Raw genomic sequence first — 12084 nt, forward strand, 5'->3', positions numbered from 1 at the left:
ATATATGTTCATGTCATCAAATAGTTGAGTTTATTGACATGAAGTTGTTCATAATAGTTCTTTATTGTTCATTTAAAATCCGTATGATCTGTGGTTAGTTCCTTATTTCATTGCAGATAATGGCATTTATCTCTCTCCCACAATTCCTCTCTTTTCCTGGATCACTCTTGCTAAAGGTTTATCAAAATCATTGATCTTGTCAAGGTACCAATTTTGCTTTTGGGTGTTTCAACTTTTCTTTAATGTTCACCTTTGTTTATATTTGTTTTCCTCATTATTTCCTTCTTTCTACTTATTTAAGTTTAATTTGCTCTTTTTCTGACTCTATAAGGAGAACCTCACATCATTGATTTTGGTTTTGTATTCTTTTTAAATATTTGTACTTAAAAGTTTTTAATTTCCCACAAAACACTTGCTTAACTGTATCCCCCCCAAAAAACAAAACTTTTAATGTGTGTTTTCACTGCCATCTATCTAAAATATTTTCTAATTTCTCTTACGATTTGTTCTTTGACCAGTGTACTATTTGGAAGCATATTTTTCAATTTCCAAAAATGTGGGGATTTTCTAATTAGCTTTTTAATACTAATTTCTAATTTAATTACATTGGTCTCAGAATACATATCTGCATGTTTTCAATTATTTGAAATTTGAAATCTGCTTTATGACCCAGCATATGTATACTTCCGTTAGTATTCCATGAGCAGTTAAAACAGACTATGTATTCTGGATGTGAGGTATTCTATTAATGTCAATTAGTTTAAAAATGTTTTTAAAATTCTTATCTTTTTTTAAAGATTTATTTATGCATACAAGAACTGAGGTACAGGCCAGAGGTGTGGGGAGGGGGGTGAGGTATTCTATTAATGTCAATTAGTTTAAAAATGTTTTTAAAATTCTTATCTTTTTTTAAAGATTTATTTATGCATACAAGAACTGAGGTACAGGCCAGAGGTGTGGGGAGGGGGGTGAGAGGAGTCACCAGAGACAGAGTGGGGAGCAGAACAGGTAGACTGACTGAAATACACTGCTGAGGGGAGCAGTGGGTGAGTCAGGAGAGGTCTGCTGCGCCATGTGGGCAGCTCCCTGGCCAGGGATAGAACTCATGCTGCAGTGGCTGCGGATAGCTTCACAGGTTGCATCTTAACCCCTTGTGCCACCAGGGAGGCCCTGTTTTTATATTTTAAATGTCTGCCTTGAAGATCACAATATTAGTATTGTTTATGCCTTCTAATTGAAGTGTTTAGTTCCATTTATATTTAAGGCATTTAGGGCTAGCTGGTTTTAAATCTTACTATTTGTTCATTATCTTTCATTTGGTTCCTTTCTTCCTTATTCTTTTTATTCAAGTTTTTTTTGTATTATTGACTTTTTCATTTTATCGACTTGTGTTGATTTTAATTATCTTAGGGATTGCAGTCCACATTTTCAGTTACCAACATTAAAAATTATAACACCTGTGTATAATCCAGTCTTAAATATTATAACACCTATGTATATTTCAAGAACTTCAGAACAATATATTTTCCTTGATTCCTTCACTCTTTTTGCTGTCACTGTCACATATTTTACTTCTATTATGTATTTGCGAATCTCCACACCATTTTCACATTTACTAATGATTTCTTTGTTATTGTTCAGTCTTCTGGTTTCCATTGTTTCAGTTGATAAAACAGTTGTCACTCTTATTCCTGTTCATTTGAATATGATACCACTACTTATTTTGGATGATTTTATAATTTTTCTCTTTTCAGATTATAGTGATTCTGCTTGGATGTTCCTAATTGTAGTCTCAAACTTATTCTGAATTCCTATTGACCAATCTCTGAGTTTCTGATTCTTTCTCCAGTTATCCACAATCATATTAAATGTAGCAAATGAAATCTTCATTTTCACATATTTTAATTTTCAGTTCTAGAATTTACATTTGGTTTAATATAAAAGTCACCATTCATCTGCTGAAATTTTCTGTCTATTCATCCATTTTATTCACCTTTTAATTAAGTTTAAAAACTTTAAGTATTTTAAAAACACTTCAAAATAATTAATTTTAAATTCTTTATCTATTTATTCCAAAATCAGTGTACCCATGAGCCTACCTCAATTGATGATCTTTTCTCTTGATTATGGCTCACATTTTCCTTTTTATTTGTAAATCAATGTCCAACATTTTGCATAAAGGAACAGCAAAGACTAAGGTAGATGATGTAGTTCGTCTTGTTTTAATTTTCCCAGAGAGAGTTTACACTTTTCTCTCCCAGACATCAAGGGTAAGGGCTCATCATTTAGATATCACAACTGTGAGAAAATAAATTTTTGTTGAACAAGTCTCTCAGTCTCTGGTATTTGCTATGGCTGTCCTAGAAAACTAATACACCAATCAAGAGCAAAACCCGTCAAACCTCATTTTAATCTAAAACTATGGAAATTCCCTAATAAAGGTCTAAGGGGATTTTAAATAAAGAACCACTGGGGTCTATAATTATTCATTAACCTGGTGGGGAGATGAATGGCTATTTTTCTCCTGAGAAGATAAAGTTGGCCAGTAAAGTAAACTGTTAATGGCACTGAGTATAAGCTTTGTCTCATGCTCTCATCCCAGACATGCTTGTCCCAAGGTTAAGGGAGGGATAGTCAATGTCATCTTTTAATCATAGGGAGCATACTTTGTGCTGACTTCAGAGCCAAGAATGTCAGAACATAGCCCTCTTGGAAATGAAATGAGTTGTTATTAGCCAACTGGGATCAAGTGTGGCTTTATGCTTCTACCATTATTTGCACAAGCTAAGGCCAAATGTGTTTGTCCAGGACAAGTCAAAACTGTCCTACAGTTCATAATTCTCTCATCCAAATAAATGTATACCTCATGTAATGTCTGGCCGGCCCTATTTCATCATCTTTGTTATGACCATAACTTGTTTTTAAAGTTTTGAATCTATCTAAGTTTAATTTGTTTTTTCAAAAGCCGAAGGAAAGGGAGGTCATCTTGATTCTACTGTATGTCAGGCAAGATAATACTCAGGCTACTCCAATTCCATTCAATCACAGTGTTCTTGGAAAATACGATCCAAAAATTTGTTATGGCTTCGTTTAAGTAGACTAAGGATTGAGAAAATAAAAAATTAAAATTTTTGTAATGTAAACAGGACTTTGACTTAATTTTTCTTTATAGATCAAGAATTTCCCTTTATACTGAAGCTTAGATATACTTCTTTGTTCCATATTTTAGAGTTCAAATAACATATAATATCAATGTAAACTTTAAAAAAAATTCATGGTTGTATTTTTGCATTTTGATGCATTTAATCTCACAATAGAAAAAATAATCCCTAGTAAATTACAATTGACCCATAACAAAGGCTCAAGGAAGACATTACTTTATTCAATTAAATTAATGTTTGTGTAATTGGCTAACTACTGTTTTCAGTTTTATTATATGTGCTGTCAAAGCAAGCGCTGTTTTCTGTTTTAAAGGGAAGAGGTTCAGTCACACATTAAGGAATTTATTTGCACTGATAGGGAGCTAGCAGGCATTTTGTGTCATTTATACAAATAGCAAAAGTTCATTTCCTTTAATCTAGAACAATTTTAAGATATAATGGAAAAAAACATGGCCTGGATACCCACAACCCTGGGTATAAATCACCCCTTTTTGTTTTATATGCTAAAAGGACTTGAATAAGTTACTTAATTTCTATGACCCCTTTTCTCCACTTTTGTAATAAAGATAATAATATTTATAAGGTCATCCTGATATTATACATTGTGAAGATTTTATTGTTGTTATCCAATGAACATATATTCAAACTATATCCTCACATCCTGGGATTCAGTAAATTACATATATTTGACCTTTCATGTACTGTTAATTTATTCTTAAATTTCTTAGATTGAAAAATTCTGATATAGCTTTGAAAACTAAACTAATGTGTACCTGCCGACCCAGACCTGAACCTCAAAGTATAGAACACAATTTGCCCCTGAAAACAAAAGATAATTTATTTTCCTGAAATTCCTGTATTTGGGGCCACTGTTTGCACATTCTCCTTAGTGCCAGAAACATCATATCTTTGAAAATATAACTAATCATGACCAATAAATTAATCTCAAAATAATATAAAACATAGTGTTACTGCTCTGAAGACAACACTTCCCATGACCCTCTGGAACTGGGCGACTTGGCAGGACAAGATTCTCCCAGAATGAAAGAAATGTAATAGGGCAGCATTAAGTTCCAAAATATTCGAAGGCAAGGAAACCTTGGCAATTGCACTCCCTACTAATTAATTACAGCTAGAACAACTCAAGATATTCTATACACAAATAATGATGAAAAATGCAGATTGGATTTTTCAGTGGAGAGGTTGGATTAACAAAGTATAAACATTTTTATTATTTCTATTACTGAACAATATCAAACTTACAGAAAATTTTAAGTACAATACAAAGATCTTTTTTGTCCTTAACTATTAGGAAGTAAGTTGATAACCTGAGGGATATCACTTTCAAGATTCTTTAGTGTGTATTTCCTACAAACAAGGACATTCTCCTGCATAAAGGAGGAACGCCATTAAAGTCAAAATATTAATTAAATACTATTATGTAATAATGGCATTCTAGTCAAGATTAACCAATTATCCTGGTAAAGCCATTTCTGGAAAATTGACCCAGAGTAATAGTTTTACACTCAGCTGCCATATATCTACACTTCTTCATGTTATCATTGTTTTTTGTGTTCCCTAAAAAGTTTGTGATCTTTTCAAAATTACAGGTTATTTTGTGGAATGTTCCCCAAATGGAACTTCTCTGATATTTTACCAATGTTAGATTCACTTTAGAGACAGCGTGGGCAGCAATAGTAGAAATTTGATGAAGTTTGTTTGCTTATTGCATCTTTTTTCTCCTGGTCCTATTACTAATGATGTTCATGTAAATATTCTCCCCCAATTTTTCACTAAACCTATGAAGGTAACAAACTTCAAGGTACAAGGTCAGGAAGAAAAGGGCAGAGACAATATCAACAACTGGCAATTAAAAACCAGTTGTGCATGTAGTATCTGCTTTTGTAAAGCCACAGAAGCCTGATCCCATTTGGGCAATGGAGAAAGCAAAGAATCAAACCACTTTGCACAGAATAAAGGAACATGAACTGGAATCTTAAGGTACTTCTGGAGCTGGGATGAAAGAGTGAAGCACTGAGATGAGACCTTAGTGAGAACTTCTTAAGATCTCAATGATTCCATTTTGGGCCATCTTCCATTTTCAACTAACAAAAAACCCCTGAAATTTTGTTTCTAGGAGCAAGTAAAACTGAGAGCCACTCAGATCTTTATCCTTCACATATGAATCTGACCATCCCAACAGATAGTTTACGGAGATCTCCTTACAGTGGTATATAAAGTTGTTTAAATCTATCACAAACTCAAAATTTCAATTAGCAATTAATCATAAGGAGCCAACTGAAGGCTAGCAGTTTTCTGAGGAAACCTACTGGCACCAGATAAACAGAACACCAAAAGAAACCTGAAGGGTAGTGGAACTATGCTTGATTAAAAAAAAAAAAAAAGGTAACAAAAAGTACTGATTAACATAACCAAAGCAATACAATATTACATTCAAGAAGCAAAGAATAACATGCTATAAAATGGAACATTGAGCAAACTGCAAGTCATTCTTAGAAATTAAAGACATCATAGGATGATTTTTAAGTCATTTAGAAAAAGGATTACAGAATATATTTTAGGAAATTACCAGAAAGGAGAGCAAGAGAGGAAAATGGTAAAAATAGGATAGGAAATTAGGGGAGCAATCCAGGACATTGAACATAGGAATAATAGGTGTTCCAGAAAGTAAGAGTGCAAAAAATAAAGTAGTGATTATCACCAATTGGACATTTAGGAACATTTGCCATAATAAAAAGACTTGAAATAGCTGATGGAAGTGAGAGCACATGATGGAATCAAAGTTATCCACAGAAAAAAACATAATTATGAAATTTCAGGGACAAAGAATTCTACAATTTTCTAGATTAAAAAAAAAATCAAATTCTTACAAAGAATCAGGAATTCAAATCACTTTAGGCATCTCATTAACAACAAAAGGAGCAATATGATAGAGATTTCTTGCCCCTATAATGCTAAAAAAAAATTAATTCCAACCATCACCTGCCAGTATAGAATGAGAGATAATGTCTTTATACAAGGTCTCAAAATATTTACTTCCAATGTATCCTTTCAAAGGGGCTATTGGAGGGTGGCTTCCATCTTCAGAGAGAACAGAACAAAAAAAAAAAAAAAAAAAGGAGCAAGAGAAAGAGAATGGTGATGAGCTACAATTCAGGAAGTGATAATCAGAATCTTCGAGAAGAGATGGAGGAGGACCCTGAGACGCTGGAGCAGTGTGACACAAAAAAAATCAGGCATATATGGTGGTGTGACACAAGAAACAGGCACGCCAAGGGCCGTGAGGTCCATTCTCTCTAGGGAGGCACCATCTTTAAACTCACCAAATGTAGGGGATGGCAAGGCATCTACAGAGCAGAGAATCCGGCTCCGGATTAATATATTTGAAAGACAACCATTCCAGAAAGCACCCCAAAGAAGTGTAAACAGAGCTGGAATGAAACCAGCCCCAAAAAGATGATGAGGTCTCAAGAGAGTTATTGGGATTTGTGAGAAACAAAATTCTGGATAGATTAACTGAGTTTATTGGCTTTAAGAAAAATTATCTTCGCACAGGGGACTGTGGTGATGGTGCACAGGTGAATTTGTGAAGGAAATTGTTTGGGAACTACACCTGAGGGGGGGGGAGCAAACATTGTTTAAAAATTAACAATGATGGGAGATATATATAAATAAATAATTTAATTAAATTTTAAAAAATTGAAAAGAGAGAAAAATTACCTTGTGAAGCTATTAAAAATATGGAAGAATTAGCAATAAATTCCTCTAATGTAAGGGGGAATCGATAATGAGATCTACACGTGCTTATCAGTCAAGAATAGGAATGTTTGTAAATTCCAGAGGGAAATAAAAGAGGACTTGAGGACGTCAGTACTGAGAAAGAAAAACAGCCTTTGACATCCCAAAGCTGGCAGGTGTGGTATTCTCCATGGAACACAAACTTCATAGAATATCAACATCAGATAAGGGCCCTCTGTGCCCGAGATGAGCCAAGATGAAAACAAAATCATTCCACTGTCATGTGTGAACACAAAAAAATGTGAGTATTGTTCAAGCCATAACATGACCGAATGGCCCCCTAGTGGCTAATGTTAGTGACTGCAGCTTCTTTGCCAATTACAACTTAACCTCATTCTGTCTTGTCTTCTCTCCTTCAAGGAGGTTTATTAAGACAGCAAATTATAGGGTTATAATTGGTGTGCAAGGAGTTAAGCTCATCACTGTGAAGCTATCCACAGCCTCTGCAGCATGAGTTTGATCCCCAGCCCAGCTAGGGACCTGTCCCTCCTGCTGCTCCCCTCAGCAGTGTATTTCAGTAGATCCACCTGTTCTGTTCCCCACTCTGTCTCTGGTGACTCCTCTCACCCCCCCATCTCTGGCCTGTACCCCAGTTCTTGTATACAAAAATAAATAAATCTTAAAAAAAAGATAGCCAATTATAGAATTGCCTTTGCTTGCCAGCAACATCCAATCCAGAGCAAAGAGCTACTTCCTTCAACCTTCCCCCAAATCATCTAACAAAAGCTCAAATCCTGCAAGTATTTTGAATACCCTTTTACCAAGACTCCCCACAGCAACCCACTCTCCCTCACTACAGTTAATAATAAGCCACCACCTCTTTCAGGCACTGGTGTGTTCCTGATGGTCCGTGGCAGGACATTTATTTCTAGGCAGTATGGGGAGGAAAACTAACGGTCTTGTTAATCTTTTTTCACACTCCTGGGCATGTTAACTATGAAGTCATGTCACTTTTATAAAGTATAAATTATTTTTTAAGTTTATTTTACATTTCTTATTAAGGTAAGAAAGCCAGGTACTCCGGCTCATGGAGGATTTTTGTAGTTGTTGTTTTAGGAGGTGTCATCTCAAGCAAGAAGTCCCATAATTTCCAGTGAATGCAAAAAATAAAGCAAATAACAACCCTCTGTGGAGCATGAGAAGCAAATATCAGATACTGGGTTTGGTCAGCGGCACAGGAAGGGGTTAACGTGCAGAATTGAAACCAAATCTTTTTCACTTGCTCTATTTGCAAAGATCAAATATGGAGGTGGGTGGAGGGAGGAGTATGGTTTTCTACAGAATTAGAATTGCTGCTCAAAATAAGCTTAAACATATTTATTCATTAGCTATCTATGAAAATAAAGTATCTTCCTTTTAAGCCTAATTTAAAACGTCAAGTACTGACAAAAAAAAGGATATATATTAAAAACATCCAATAAGTGGTGATTTTGGTTGATCTCACAAATCAACCTTGTTTCTAAAAATCCATCTACTTCTCTGTTTCATGCTAATGCTTTCCTTTAATGACAGATTCTGACTCCTGGAGTTATTCAGAATGGTCAATATTTTTTTAACTACTATTAATGCCTATCTTAAATTACAGAGGGGAAATAGAATCACCTAGCAACATAACCACTATCCAAATAATCCCCCCAAAGCCTTTGTAATACAGAGGACCATAAGTCAAACAGAAAGTTACAATTTCTGGATCAGCCAGGATATCATAAATCCAGGTATTCATCTACAATAAGGAGACTTTAGGGGAGAAATCCCAAATATCTCAATTTCAGTTGCCCAGTGTTCAAATCCCCCCACAAAAGTCATAAAGGCTATATTAATGTGTACACACTTCATAATCTTGAATTAGGAACCAAAAAATTCTACATGTGGTATTTTGTTGGTATGGCTTAGAAGACTTCATTTATTTTCCCTGTCTCCACTTTTCCTGCTTGCAATTTAAAGAAACTGAGGTGTTTTTTATTTTTGTCTTGTAGAACTCCTAGATTCTGGATTTTACTGTTTGAATCCTCTGGCATTTGTCTAAAATGCTACCCCAATACCATCATCCCTGCTTTCCAACCCCCCACCATTATTGAAATGCTAAGATAATGGGTGGGTTCAGGTGTTGTCTGCTTGAATTGTTCATTATAAAAATTTTCATCCACTTTCTTCCTAATGGTTTGGGCAACCGCTTTTGATCATTATCTACATCCGTCATTGCCTTATGGAGAGCAAAACACTTCTATTCTAATTCCATAATTACCTCTGCATTGATTAGCTAGGCTAATTTTAATGACCAAGTCTTCTCATAATGATTACCCTGAGGACAGTTCACATAGAAAAGAGTCTTTCCATTTATTTACTAGCTTTCAGACTGTGACTTCTCACTTCCTCCAAAGATTGTCTAAGAAGTCTTCTGTTTTACTTTTTTAAAAATATGACTGTAAATTCATGCATTTTCACATAGGTATTGTATTTCAACCTACTGGCATTGCCTTTATGGTGCCCAGATTTTTCGTATTTTTCCATGGGGAACTATTTCAAGTTGGCTGCAGCTACCCAACCCAGAGTCTTTAGCAGTGTCCTTTGGATCTGGTTTGGAGAGAAGCTTCTGGCTCATCCTGTCCATGTCACATCCCAGACTTGGAATCAGCCATCGCTCCATGGTGCTCTGATTTCTCACTGTGATATTTAAGGATCACATTCTGATCTCCGCAAGTGTTTATTGCTACAGATTGACCATAGTTTCTAAGTGTTTGTAGAAGAAAAAAAAATCAGGAAAATACATTTTGAGTTCATACTATTATTTTCAACTCAAATTTAGGATTAATTGGTCTTAATTTCTTTGATCTATTGAAGCATATTTCTTTTACTGAAAATCTTGGTCCCTATTAGCATTAATATTTTGTTTTATCATGTACGTTTGTGTGTGTTTGAGAGTCCATTCAGGTAATTTATTTTAGAAATATTTATACTTACATGTTTAAATATGTTTAATGATAGGTGGCAAACCAGCTAACTAGGAAATTTGTATGGTCCATATAAATGTCATTTTAGAGATTCCAGAGAGAAAACAGAAATCTCATTTCACAGAGAGCCCATTTCATAAATATTTTTTTCATTACTATGAAAAAGTGAAGAGAAAAATCTTAAACTAGATAGTAACTACAGATCTGCTGGTTCTGATCTTATTTTATTTATATTATTTTATCACCAGGACTGATGATCCTTTTTAGATTAAAATAAAAGGAGAGGGTAAGGAGATTTTACAGAGGAGTTGTTTGTTGTTTGTTTTTTCCCATGCTTTCAGAAAGAAAGCTTGAGAGTTAATGAGCTCTTCTCCGTGCTCTCCGAAATGTCTGAATAAGGAGTAGGAGAAAGAGTTAGCTGGACAGGGGGCAGCAGAAAGGGGACATTTGCCATGGAGAAGGAGTAAAGATATAACATCTAGTATGTAACAATTTTAGTTCAGGACCTAAGGGTGGCAAAGGGAAAGGCACTGGAACTGGAGAGGTCAAGGGAATGGGAATTTGGGTGGGGTGGATCATCTATAGGTGTATTGCATATGGGATATATCAACTCTGACAGTGACTTGATGGAAATATAGGGATAAATTATTAGAATGTCTTCTTACGCCTGTGAACATCCTTTAAACATTCATTTCTGGTATTGTACATTAGAGACCACAGTCCTCTAGAGAGGAGCTAATTCACATGAGCAAGCAGCAGTGAAAGACTAGAGTTATTGGACTCTCCATGGTGGTTAAATCATATTCCACAATATGGCTATGCAACTATTTAGATAGTTCATTCTTTCTGAAGAGAATAATTGGTTTGCTTCCAATCTTCACTACTATAAAAATGCCAAAATAAACACTCTACATATGTTCCTGCAGCATTGGTCAATGAGGATAAATACTTAGAAATGGTGGGTCAAAATGATGCATTTTCAGAACTTGATAACTTACGTGGTATATTTAATTAGAGAATGTAACACTTATTGCCAAAATATTGCTTGAAAGACTAATTGGTTTGTATCAACAAAGTTCTTAAATACTAAATAAAAATGATTACTAGGAGAAGAGCAGAGAAAAAATTATCAGCATAAACACTGATGAATCTGATTTTAGGAAACCTAGAGAAAGACATGTTTTGTTTCATAAATTGTAGTTTTCATTTTAATAAGATTCCTACTTGCCTGATAGTTTTTTTTATAGATCGATTTTGTTGGCACAGATTAGTTTGTGTGAGTCTATTAAGTGGCCATTCTGCATCTCCATGATCTCAGTGAATTTCCAAGATTCTGTAAATTCATCAGGCAACACAGAAACTGGCTGTTCCCTTCTGATTCTTTCTTCCCAGATAATGGGAAGACAAGAGACATCAAAGGTAGCACCAGCCACATCCATCTTGTCCAGCTCAAAGTAGCTCACTCTTTCTTATAACAAAAAAACGAACATCATCAAAAGTGATCACTCAACCTAGTATGGACTTTTTTTTTCTTTTTTTTTTTTTTTAACCATTAGACGTTTTACTATTTGATGCTAGTCAGTGTTACTTAATCACAATTCATTGCTTCAGTTTCCAGAAAAGTCAAACAATAAAATCTTAGCTGGAGGACCAATGACATTTGGCTTTAATGTCAAGTTGACCTCTAATAAGATCATCAGAAGTGGCATTTGCTACGGGAGAAGCATTCTACTCACCCTTATCCTAGCATAAGAATTAGTTTCTGCTTATATCTTCAATTATGTACACTTTCTTCTTCCAAACAGACAGTGCACAAAGAACAGAAATCTGAACATGAAATGAGAACAGTGGAATGCTTCTTAAAACATACTAACCAAGCCATAGACTCTGTGGTTGAAGTAAAAATGGTCCCCAGAGAAGCCATTGATGATCAGTTTTAACTGAATGGAGTCCTGCTGTCAATGCATGATGTTTCTATTTTTATTTTTTTAATTACCTAACTGAGTCTCTGTTTTTGTTGTGGCCCCATGAGGTTGTGCTTTCGCCTGTGGAATTCTGACTTGAGTCTCAGGAGATGACATTTCTTCTAATTCGATTTCTTGGCTGTTAGGGATTATTATGCTAGAAAACTCACATTCCTTTCTTCCTCTTCC

The sequence above is a fragment of the Talpa occidentalis genome, unplaced genomic scaffold (genome assembly GCF_014898055.3).
Source record: "Talpa occidentalis isolate TD23 unplaced genomic scaffold, MPIMG_talOcc4v2.1 talOcc4.3, whole genome shotgun sequence".
Taxonomy (NCBI): Eukaryota; Metazoa; Chordata; class Mammalia; order Eulipotyphla; family Talpidae; genus Talpa; species Talpa occidentalis.